The following is a 12,658-nucleotide window of genomic DNA, read 5'->3' as shown; positions in this document are numbered from 1 at the left end:
AAACTGCAGGTCGAAGCCACTCCCGTCATATCAAGCACCGCATCATCAGGGACAACTGCGTGGCCGCCTTCATCAACAAGCACGCTAAGAGCATCCTCAATAGATGGTTCAAAATGTAAAAGTAACTAAATTTTGGATTGTCTCAAGCCAAAAATGCAGCTCCAACAGACGGTTCATATGTAAAAAAAATAGACTGCGGCCTCTCGTGATGTAAAATACAACACATCGCGGTGCAAATTTACATCACGAGGTGCACCTGGTCCAAAACCAGCTGCCGCCCGCGAACGCCCAACCGCCAGTTCCTTTCCTTTCCCGTTCGCCCGCCCGCGACCTCCCGCCCGTCCGCCGCCGCCCTGCCGCCTCCACACCCCGCCGCACGCTGCCCGCATCAGATCCGGCCCCGCCCCGCCCCCGCCGCTGTTTCCACGCCGTCCCGCCGCCCGCCTGCCGCGGATCCTGCCACGGCCGCAGCGCACGCCGCCGCCCCGTCCGCCGCAGCTTCGACCTGCCTTAGCTCCGACCCGCCGCAGCTCCGCCTGGCCCCGGCCCGCCCGCCGTAGCTCCGACCCGCCCCGGCTCCGTCCGCCACCGCCGCCCTGCCCGGCTCCGTCCGCCACCGCCCCTCAGTTTCGCCCCGACCGGCTCCGTCCGCCACCGCCCCGGCCGCAACGCCGCCGCTCCACCGCTCTCACCGCTCTCCGATGGCACCGAAGAAGACGCCGAAGGGCAAGTCGGCCTTCTTCGGCATGAGGCAGAAGCCCTCCGGTAACTTTGGAGTGGAGTTCTCCGACGCCGGGAGGCGTTGGTGGATCGGCACGTACCCCTCCTACCACGTGGCCGCGCGTGCCTACGATGTGGCGGTGTGGCATGCCGAGAGGCCTCGGGAGCACCTCAACTCCCAGAGATTGAGAGTCGGGCGGAAACAGAGATGCTTGTGCCGTAGGGCATCAAGATGAAGGAGATCCCGACGAAGAAGACGACGACGAAGAAGCCGACGGTTGTCGTCAGTGCCGGCGAGACTGATGAGGAGGCGATGCCAAGTTTTCCTCGGGAGCATCCGGAGTACGTCCAGGCCGAGCTGGAGTACTACTGGAAGCGTGAGGCGAAGCAGAAGAAGAAGGGGCGAAGAAGGAGGACGAGGCCGGTCCCTCGACGGTGATCCCCATCGAGTCCTCTTCCGAGGAGGACTGGGCAGACTTCTCAGAGGAGGAGGAGGGGTGTGATGACCCGGAGAAGGAGGAATTCTGGGCGCAGTTCCGCAGCTCCGACGATGAGGAGTAGTTTATCTAGTAGTTTGAATAAGTAGTAGTTGAAGTTCATGTATGAAACTATGTTGAATTTGATGTTTGAACTATGTTGAATGGACTAGTAGTTTGTCATTTTGAAAAATTTACATCTTCATTTTGGACCGTCTATTGAAGTTGCTCTTTTGGACCATCAATTTGGATCATTTGTTGGGGTTGAGCTTTTTTCGAAGCTCCAAAACGCACTTTTTGACGGTTCAAATTTTACATCTCTAATTTTGGACCTTCAAATTTTAAACCATCTATTGAAGATGCTCTAAGGGCATCTACAATGGTGAGCACTTATCCAGGCGCTTAAAAAAGAAAAAAATAATTTCAGAAAATTGAAAAGGCCATAAGAGTTATCTCTTCCAATGCAATGCAAGGCGCTAACCAATGCGCAACCGCAAAAAAAGGGCGCTAACCACCAACGCTTAATACGGCTCAGGAAACAATAATGCTAAGCACTCGTTGCTATATTTTGAGTAGATGTCAACCCCGACGCCGGGAGAGTTAAGGCCTTATACAATGGGAGGTGCTTAGAGAGATGCTTAGAAAAATAAATCGGGTTTTTCTGAAGCATCGGTGCCTATTTCTAAAGGAGAGACGCTTAGTTAAGCGTATATCCTGTACAAATAAGCACCGGTGCTTAAAAAAAGTCTGGTTTATTTTCTCTAAGCACCTCCCATTGTACAAGGCCTAACGATGCAACTGTAGCTTGGGCGGGAAAATTTTCCTCGCGCCCTCCTTTAGCGCCGAGCGTTGGAGATGCCCAAAGAGACGCACAGTGGTGCTCCAAAACTAGTATCATGCATGTGATACTACCTTCATAATGCACAATATTATAGAGTGAGTATCTTATTTAATTGTTTCTATAACCCTAATATGAAGATGTGGACAATATATAGATACTAGGTTTCTCCATTTACATGCTATGCTATGGTATCATATTATGATACTACAAGTGTCCCTCTCTTCACTTAATGATATGCCATGTCAGCTTCATGCCTAATTGACATTGCATGATACTAGCTATGATACTTTCACTAGAATATTCTTTTGTTGTTAAGTCAGTTGCACAGCCCCGACCCCCGCGTCGTCCCCAGGCGACTCGGGGGATCCCCTTCTCTCCGGTCGGCTGGCGCCGCACCCCTCTCCCCCCCTCGCCACCGCCAGAAGATGCGGCCGGGCTAAGCCCGCGCTGCGGACGGCGGCGGCGGGGCGTTCGCTGCGCAGCGACAAGGTTCCGCGGTGGTGGGAGGCGCTCTTTCCCCCCGGCTAGGCGGCGATGCCATAGCGGCTCCCCATGTGCGGCGCCGGTGGCTCCCTGCGTGGATCTCGCGCTTGCGTTGCCGGATCCGGCCAGCGCGGGTGAGGAGGGGTGGCGGCCCTCCTTCCCCTGCTCGTGGGCAGCCCGGCGGCTTCGGCGGCCCTGCAACATTGGCGTCCTGGTGGTGCTCCTCTGTGGACGCCCCTTTGTGCTGTGGCGGCAGCTCCCAGTGTGCAGCGGTGGCGGCTCCCGGCACGGATCTCGTGCTTCTGGGCCCGGCCGACGCGGGTGCGGAGGGGTGGCGGCTCTCCTGCCCCTACTCGTGGGCGTGTACTCGTCTGCGTGGTGGCTGCGTACTGGATGCGGTCTGGCTTGGGGGAATGTGGATCTGGCAGGCGGCCAGATCTGGCTTGCCGGTGCTACTCTGGCTGCCGGTGAGGAGTGGGTTGTGGTGGCTCTCCGAGGCAAGGTTGTCAGAATCGCGATTTTGAATCGGATCGGAGCTCCGATGGTAGGATCGCAAATCATAGAATCTTCACTATCAGGATCGTAAAAACGTAGATTCTATGAACTAAAATCGTAGAATCATAGGGGTTAGTTTGGATCGTAAAGTCGTAGAATCATATAACAGGATCGCGATTCTGACAACCTTGCTCCGAGGGTTGCTGGCGCGGCGTCTTCGTGGAGGTGGGTGGGCCAGTGGAGGTGCTGTGCGTGGGGGTGCCGGTGGTGACAGGTGCTCCGGGCGAAAGTTTTGCCGGGTTCCTACCGGCCGGCGGCGTCGGCGTCCGTGGGCGTCGTTTCATCTCCTTGGAGGCGCCGTCGTGGAGCCCCGTGTCCGCCACCCTCGGACCTTGCTCTTCGGGTGAAAGCCTAAGGCCCGGCCGGGTCGGGCGACGGCGTCGTCATCGTCGCTTCCCCCTTGGGGGCGTCGCCTTGAAGAGTTTTGGTTCCCGTTTGCGCGCTCCATGGGCTGGACGCTCGCGACATTGCGGTCGGCTGGTGCCCGTCCGGCGATGTGGATATTTGCACGACTTCTTGTGTGGCAACGATGGCAGTTTCGAGCGGAGCAGGCTTGATGATGGGTCTTGGTAGTCGGTCTCTTCCTGCGTGTTCGAGGGGTCGCTGTGCCCTGCTTTGTCTTCCTGAAGTCGGAGCTGCTGAGGAGGGTCCCTTGCGGTGACGATGACACGAGACGGGTGGTCAGCTCTGGCGCTGGCTCGGCGCAAGCCCATCGCTTTTCCCCTGCGATGCTCGTCAATAGAGTCGGAGTCGTCTGGTCGCCGGCGCGTGTGGATGATTGTTTGGCATCGGCCGACGCAGGCCTCGACGCTTGTTTGCGATGGGGGCTTCTTCGGTGGTCGTCGATGGTGGAGTCGGAGTCGCCCTCGCGGAGGTGTGATGACGATGACGCCGGGTTGCAACCTTGACGGCACTTTTCTCCTCGGCGGCGTGTGTGCGTTCTTGTGCGGGTGGCCAGGTCGCCCTGTTTGTCCTGTGTGGGCATGTTGTAACGGTTTTTGCCCAGTTTTCCGTTAATTAACCGGGCAACTCTCTTCTTCTTTATTAATGAGATGAGGCAAAGCTTTTGCCTCCGTTTCAAAAAAAAAATTACTTTCACTAGAGAAGGTCAACTAATTAATTAGTATTGTTAAAAAAATATTAACTAGTAGCAGTACAAGTATAGACTAATGATATTTTGGGATAATTACGAGATTGCTAGAGGTCTCCGATATTTACTAAGTGCGAATGAGTTTATCGATCTTTTACCGCACTAGATTTTTGCCCTTCTTTTGATGAAGATCTTGAGAATAGTCATTTTCCAGAATATATTTTGGTTGTATGTTTGTAAACTTTCAAATTTATCCCATTGAACTTATTTTCCTTTTCAATATATTTGTGATGTGATTTGACCATATGTTGGAGGGTTTGGTAATCATAGGTACGATGTTTACGAGGGCCAACGCCGGGGAAGTGGAGCCTGACGTGATGAGGGAGGAGAAGAGGGCCTCGAGTGCAACCTCAGGGAGGGGAGAAGCATGAGTGCTCTTCGCCATCAGGAAGACGGCGGAGGTAAAGACATGCTTGAGGCCAAGGAGGTGGTTGCCCGTGACAAGGTGGGATACAAGGGTCGCCGCAACGGGAGGTGACATCGAGAGGGAGACGCCGGAGTTGGCCGAAATCGGTTGGCTACGGCGGCAGCAGAAAGGGGATCGAGAAGTCAGCGAGAGCCTTCCAGACAGCGGTTGAGGCTTGTCACACTTTGCTTTGGATTTTCTTGGGAGGCCCAAGTGATGTAAATTTGCATCACTTGGTGATGTATTTAACATCTAGAGTAAAACCTAAGATTTTTTTTTTGCATCTACATCATCTGTTGGAGGGGCGTTTTTGGTCCTTCCCGATGTAAATTTTGGTTATTTTTATGTCTACATCATCTATTTTGTTGAGACAATCTCGCAAAGCCTTTTATTAACTCGGCATAATGTACAAGAGCGAGAATAAGATCATCAGGGTTGCCTAACCACGCATGACGGCCAACTCCCAGTGAGAGACCATGCTTCGCTAAATTATGAGCCTCGATATTCGAGTTTCTAAATTCATAGCTAAAAGAGCAATTAGTACAAAGACTAGAACGATCAATAATTTCTCAGACAATAGCGCCACAAACTGCCTCACTCTTCTGCTTGATGTCAGCGATGATGATCTTGCAGTCTGAAGCAACATAAATTCTCCTTTCATATAGGTCATCAACCAGGGCCATCGCTTCTCGGACTGCAAGTGCTTCGAGTGTTGTAGGGTTAGAAATGTTGGAAATATTAGCACTTTTCCGATTAGACTTATGCACGAGTAAACAGTAAGCATGGCATAAAAGGTATGTATCTCATAGCGATACCTAAGCATACTAGCACGTACAGAACATAGAATCGAACCAACTATGAGCAGCACATATACGGCTAGCATAAGTACGAGTCGAGGGATGAACAGATCATACCCTCCGGTTGGCTAGGCCAACGCGGCGGCGGCAGCAGCAGCCTCGGCGTCGTCTGTGGCCTTCTTCTTGGAGGCGGCGTCGTCGGCCATGGTGTCGATGCAGGGGAAGTAGTGGAAGCAGAGGCGGACGAAGTTGGGGACGGATCGGGAGCAGTCGTGTCGAGACGCTCCCCAAAAACCTTATTGCCGTTCTCCCGGGCAGGATCTCGAACGACAGGGTTCTGGAGGCACCTGCTTTCCCGACCAACCGTGCACGCGGTCGTCGGGATGGGATCGCCAGAAGCAACACAGAGAGAGGAACAGTAGCTGACGGCTAGGGTTGTACGAGAGGGAGTGAGTGAACTGAGTTAGGGTTCACTCCACCGGCCAGTGCCTTCTTATATAGGCCGTCGGGTAGATGGGCCTGGGCCAGGCCCACGACCGAGTCCGCGAACAACCCACGGTCCAACGTCTTGGACAGTGGCGCTTCCGTAAGCGACTCGTTAATTAATTAACAATTAATTAACCATTCCTGAGCGGCAAAAATAAGCTTCGGCTCGTCTCACTCCCGCAACCCGCGGTGCGCACGCGTCGTGATGAGGCGAGGCGAGGCGAGCGGCGGAGGAGGAGGAGCACGCGTGTACCACTCCTCTTCCCAAGCTCCCAATGGCAAGTGGTAGCGCAACCCTTATAAAGGGGTCTCACTCTTCTTATTGTAGCAGTATGGGACTAAACTTCCCACACTTCCCACCACTTGCCGTACACATGCATGGGCCTTAGAGATTAACCAGGGATTAGTGTCTTATATGGGCCTAAGCCCATCCGTAATCGAACAATCCCCACCAGATCTCGAGGCACATAAGTTTGTCAACTGTTCCAAACAATGTTTGATATACCAGAATTTACAGTCGAGACTGTTAAGTTGAACTTCCACCTAGAGCAACAGGATTAGACTTCTTCACAACTGAAAAATGGACTATGCCTTGAATTGTCAGTTTGGCGTGCAGAAGTTTCACCTATTGTTAGCTGATACATGGCTGCCGAAGGCTAAACCTCACGGGTGGAGCCTATTAGTCATACTCCGTACCTTCTCATGAGCTTACTAGAGATTACCCAATCTCATAGACTGTGACCAGCAGTCGGACTCACATAGGTGTGTTCCTCCAAAGAATGCTCTGTAGGTTAGCATCTTGCTTACATAATCTTTGGAACACATTAAGAAAAAAGTCAGCCCGCCTTACAGAATTGAGAGTATTACTGCATCTCCAACGGAGTGGGTTTATTAAGGATACTCTCCTCAGTTGACCGCTGGATTGTTTTCCCAGGTCCTAATTCACGGGATCTCCGATCACATAGGTTGGGTTACCCCCATGGCTACTTACGCGGGTCTCATACCCATCTCCCTCGATGCATTTTCTATCACAATCCGTGATAGCCCTTTCGTAAAAGGGTCTGCCAGATTCTTAGCCGTCTGGATTAATCCAACGCTATTACTCCGGAGTTTCTTGATTTTCTGACAGATTTCAATCTTCTTCTTATGTGCTTTGTGGATTTCATGTTGTCCTTTGAACTCTTAGCCTTGGCAATCACTGTTTGATTGTCACAGTTCATAAGGACAGCCGGCACTGGTTTATCAACCACCGGCAAATCCATCAACAACTCTCGAAGTCATTCTGCTTCGACGCATGATGTGTCTAATGCTGTGAGTTCTGCTTCCATGGTTGATCTGGTTAAGATCGTCTGCTTGCAAGACTTCCAGGAAACAACACCACCACCAAGTGTGAACACATGTACACTTGTGGCTTTCATCTCATCAGCATCAGATATCCAATTCGAATCACTATACCCCTCAAGTACCGTCGGGTACCCAGAATAGTGAATTCCATAGTTCGCAGTACCTTGCAAATAACGCATCACTCGCTCTACAACATGCCAATGCACATCTCCCGGATTGGAAACAAACCGGCTCAGTTTTCACACAGCAAATGAGATGTCAGGACGAGTAGCACATGCTAGGTACATCAGTGAACCAACCACTTGAGAATATCTCAATTGATCTACAGCCGTGGCTTCGAACTTTCGAATCCGCACGCTAGGATCATATGGTGTTGCAGAAGGTTTGCAGTCCGAATATCCAAAACGGCTCAAAATCTTCTCAACATAGTGAGATTGCAAAAGTGTAATTCCACCCTCAGAATTTCTCAGTAGCTTGATGTTCAGGATAACATCAGCCACACCCAGGTCCTTCATCTCAAAGTTGTGAGATAGAAAAGACTTGACCTCCTCAATGACCTTGAGGTGGGTCCCAAATATCAGTATGTCATCGACATACAGACACAGTATAACTCTTTCGCCCCCACCATAGCGATAGTATACACATTTGTCAGCTTCGTTCACAACAAAGCCAGCATATGTCCGAGTAGTGTTGAACTTCTCATGCCATTGCTTAGGAGCTTGTTTCAGGCCATACAAAGATTTCACTAGCTTACACACCTTTCTTTCCTGACCATTTACTACAAAGCCATCCGGCTGTTGCATGTAAATTTCCTCGTCTAGCTCTCCGTTAAGGAAAGCCGTCTTAACGTCCATCTGATGAACGAGAAGACCATGCGAGGCAGCCAAAGCGAGTAACACTCAAATGGTTGTCAGTCTAGCCACAGGTGAATAAGTGTCAAAGAAATCATCTTCTTCTTTCTGGGTATAACCCTTGGCCACAAGCCTAGCCTTGTACTTCTCAACAGTACCATCGGGCCTAAGCTTCCTTTTGAACACCCACTTACATCCTAATGGTCGACAACCATAAGGACGATCAGTGATCTCCCATGTCCCGTTAGCCAAGATGGAATCCATCTCACTACGGACCGCATCCTTCCAGTAGTCAGCATCCGGAGATGCATAAGCTTCTGAAATGGAGCTGGGAGTATCATCATCCACGAGGTACACGAGGAAATCATCACCAAAGGACTTTGCAGTCCTCTGTCTCTTGCTCCTAACAGGAGCTTCCTCGTCATCCTCCGTGGAACTCTTATCATTTTTATGTTCATAATATTCCATCGGAATAGCAAGTTCAGGAGTCTTATCAGATTCCAGTCTAGAATTGCTTTGCATATCTCTCATGTGGAAAATATCCTCAAAGAATGTAGCATCCCTAGACTCTATAATTGTACCGACCTTCTGGTCAGGTACCTCAAATTTCACCACTAGAAATCTATAGCCAACGCTATGCTTGGCATAGCCAAGAAAAACACAGTCCACGGTCTTTGGTCCCAACTTGCGCTTTTTGATTATCGGCACATTGACTTTCGCCAAACAGCCCCAAGTGCGCAAGTAAGAGAGTGTAGTTCTTTTCTTTTCCCATTGCTCATAGGGAGTAGTCTCATTATCCTTTGTGGGAACTTTATTCAGGACATGACAAGATGTCAATACAGCCTCCCCCGACCATGCCTTGGATAAACCCGATGTATCTAACATGGCGTTAACCAAATCAGTTAGAGTACGGTTTTTCCGTTTGGCAACCCCGTTTGACTGGGTGAGTAGGGAGGCGTCCTCTCATGAATAATACCATGTTCCGCACAGAATAAATCAAACTCATTAGAAAGGTACTCTCCACCACGATCAGACCGGACTCGTTTTATTTTCTTCTCAAGTTGGTTCTCAACTTCAGCCTTATAGACATTAAAGTAGTGTAGAGCCTCATCCTTAGTATTTAACAAATACACATAGCAGAATCTAGTGGAATCATCAATCAGAGTCATGAAGTATTTCTTTCCACCTTTAGTCAACACACCATTCATCTCACAGAGATCTGAATGTATGAGCTCTAATGGTGCCAGGTGTCTCTCCTTCGCAGGCTTGTGAGGCTTACGAGGTTGCTTAGCTTGCACACACGCATGGCACTTAGAGCCTTTGGCTAAAGTGAAACTCGGGATTAAATCCATTTTAGCTAGCCGCGTCATACAACCGAAATTTATGTGACAAAGACGTGAATGCCAAACCTCAGATTCGTTCACATTAGAATGAATTTGGTTCACGACTTTATTACAGAAATCCTCTAGGGAAAGGAGGAACAAACCACCACAATCATACCCTTTTTCAACAAATAGTCCATACCGAGATACAACTACTTTGTTAGACTCAAATACTAACTTAAACCCTTCTTTACATAGAAGGGAGCCACTAACGAGATTCTTCTTTATGGCCAGGACATGCTGCACGTTCTTCAGTTGCACGATCTTTCCCGAAGTAAACTTCAGATCTACCATGCCAACACCATGAACAAAAGCATGCGAGCCATTCCCCATCAGGATGGAACAATCTCGTGCGACCTGGTAAGAAGAAAACAAAGACACATCAGCACACACATGAATATTGGCCCCAGTGTCAATCCACCAATCGGTGGACTGACAGACTGAAAGTATGGTAAACAGATTACCATACCCAGATGCCGCATCATTGTTGCTCAGAGTGACATTCACAGACTTGGAGTCCTGTGCTAGCTTCTTATACTTGTATGGGCACTTGTTCGCCCAATGTTCATCTGAACCACAAGTAAAGCAGCCATCTCTCTTTTGTCTTTCTTCTTACCCTTCTTCTTAAAGGTAGTATTCTACTGGACAGAGTTCTTTCCCTTGAACTTGTGGAAGTTCTTCTGCACCACATTGGCGCTAGAAGAACCCTCTGCCCCTTTCACGTGCGAGTCCTTTGCTCTCGAGTTCTGCTCAACACTGAGATGACCAATGACATCCTCAACAGAGAATTCACGTCTCAAGTGCTTGAGAGAAGTAGCAAAGTTCCTCCAACTAGGAGGGAGTTTTGCAATAATGCAACCCGCGACAAACTTGTCCGGTAACTCACACTTCAGGAGCTCCAGCTCCTTAGCAATGCACTGTATCTCATGAGCCTGGTCCAATACAGAACGGTTATCAACCATCCTGTAATCATGGAACTGCTCCATGGCATACAGCTCACTGCCAGCATCAGTTGCGCCGAATTTGACTTCGAGCGCATCCCACAAGTTTTTGGCAACGCCCATATGAATATAGGCGTCAACCAACTTGCCTCCAATCACACTCAGAACTGCTCCCAGAAAGATTGTGGTTGCCTCCCTAAACGCCTTCTCCTGTTCAGGAGCAATCGTTTCTGTGAGGGACACACCACCAACCCAGAACACGTTCATCACTGTGAGCCACAAGGTGGTCCTAGTCTGCCAATGCGTCCCGGTAAACTTTTCCGGTTTCAGAGTAGCAGCAAAGCCTTGAATCGAAAAGTGCCTAAAATAAGGTTTTTGGGGAGCGTCTCGACTGCTCCCGATCCGTCCCCAACTTCGGCCGCCTCTGCTTCCACTACTTCCCCTGCATCGACACCATGGCCGACGACGCCGCCTCCAAGAAGAAGCCCACGGATGACGCCGAGGCTGCTACTGCCGCCGCCGCGTTGGCCTGGCCAACCGGAGGGTATGATCTGTTCATCCCTCGTTTACTTGTACTTATGCTAGCCGTATATGTGCTGCTCATAGATGGTTCGATTCTACGTTCTGTACGTGCTAATATGCTTAGGTATCGCTATGAGATGCATACCTTTTATGCCATGCTTACTGTTTACTCGTGCATAAGTCTAATCGGAAAAGTGCTAATATTTCCAACAAGAAATTCCCACTAGAGTAATAGCTGAAGCTCCAATGTAAATTCCACTGCTATCCTTGTATACGTCGGCCACTACTGCAACTGACCCATTACACAAAAGGGCAGCGCCAACATTGATTTTAAATGTGTCTTGGGGTGATGCAATCAAGTGATTCGCCCTAGCCTGAGCATTACCGTATGTAGTCACTGCTGGTTTGTGAAGTACTTGGAGTTTAGAAATGAAAGTTTTAACAAAACCATCAGTTGAAGGAAATATGCCCTAGAGGCAATAATAAAGTTATTATTTATTTCCTTATATCATGATAAATGTTTATTATTCATGCTAGAATTGTATTAACCGGAAACATAATACATGTGTGAATACATAGACAAACAGAGTGTCACTAGTATGCCTCTACTTGACTAGCTCGTTAATCAAAGATGGTTATGTTTCCTAACCATGAACAAAGTGTTGTTATTTGATTAACGAGGTCACATCATTAGTTGAATGATCTGATTGACATGACCCATTCCATTAGCTTAGCACCCGATCGTTTAGTATGTTGCTATTGCTTTCTTCATGACTTATACATGTTCCTATGACTATGAGATTATGCAACTCCCGTTTACCGGAGGAACACTTTGGGTGCTACCAAACGTCACAACGTAACTGGATGATTATAAAGGAGTACTACAGGTCTCTCCAAAGGTACATGTTGGGTTGGCGTATTTCAAGATTAGGATTTGTCACTCCGATTGTCGGAGAGGTATCTCTGGGCCCTCTCGGTAATGCACATCACATAAGCCTTGCAAGCATTGCAACTAATGAGTTAGTTGCGAGATGATGTATTACGGAACGAGTAAAGAGACTTGCCGGTAACGATATTGAACTAGGTATTGAGATACCGACGATCGAATCTCGGGCAACTAACATACCGATGACAAAGGGAACAACGTATGTTGTTATGCGGTCTGACCGATAAAGATCTTCGTAGAATATGTAGGAGCCAATATGGGCATCCAGGTCCCGCTATTGGTTATTGACCGGAGATGTGTCTCAGTCATGTCTGCATTGTTCTCGAACCATAGGGTCCGCACGCTTAACGTTACGATGACAGTTATTATGAGTTTATGCATTTTGATGTACCGAAGTTAGTTCGGAGTCCCGAATGTGATCATGGACATGACGAGGAGTCTCGAAATGGTCAAGACATAAAGATTGATATATTGTAAGCCTATGTTTGGATATCGGAAGTGTTCCGGGTGAAATCGAGATTTTACCGGAGTACCGGGAGGTTACCGGAACCCCCCGGGAGCTATATGGGCCTTAGTGGGCTTTAGTGGAAAGGAGAAAAGGGGCAGCCCAAGGTGGGCCGCGCGCCTCCCCCCTCCCCTAGTCCTATTAGGACAAGGAGAGGTGGCCGGCCCCCCTCTCTCTCTTTCCCCCTCAGGGAATCCTATTCCAACTAGGATTGGGGGGGAGTCCTACTCCCGGTAGGAGTAGGACTCCTCCT

The 12,658-nt window shown here is 49.5% G+C and overlaps 1 pseudogene; it reads left to right on the top strand.

Annotated features, from left to right (window-relative positions):
• The first annotated feature begins 701 nt into the window (after positions 1–701).
• LOC125555377 lies at positions 702–1,281 on the top strand (annotated as a pseudogene).
• Positions 1,282–12,658: the final 11,377 nt, after the last annotated feature.

This window comes from Triticum urartu, chromosome 5, assembly GCF_003073215.2.
Source record: "Triticum urartu cultivar G1812 chromosome 5, Tu2.1, whole genome shotgun sequence".
Classification (NCBI taxonomy): domain Eukaryota; kingdom Viridiplantae; phylum Streptophyta; class Magnoliopsida; order Poales; family Poaceae; genus Triticum; species Triticum urartu.
The sequence above is the reverse complement of the archived record's forward strand: the minus strand, read 5'-3'. Positions and strand labels throughout refer to the sequence as shown.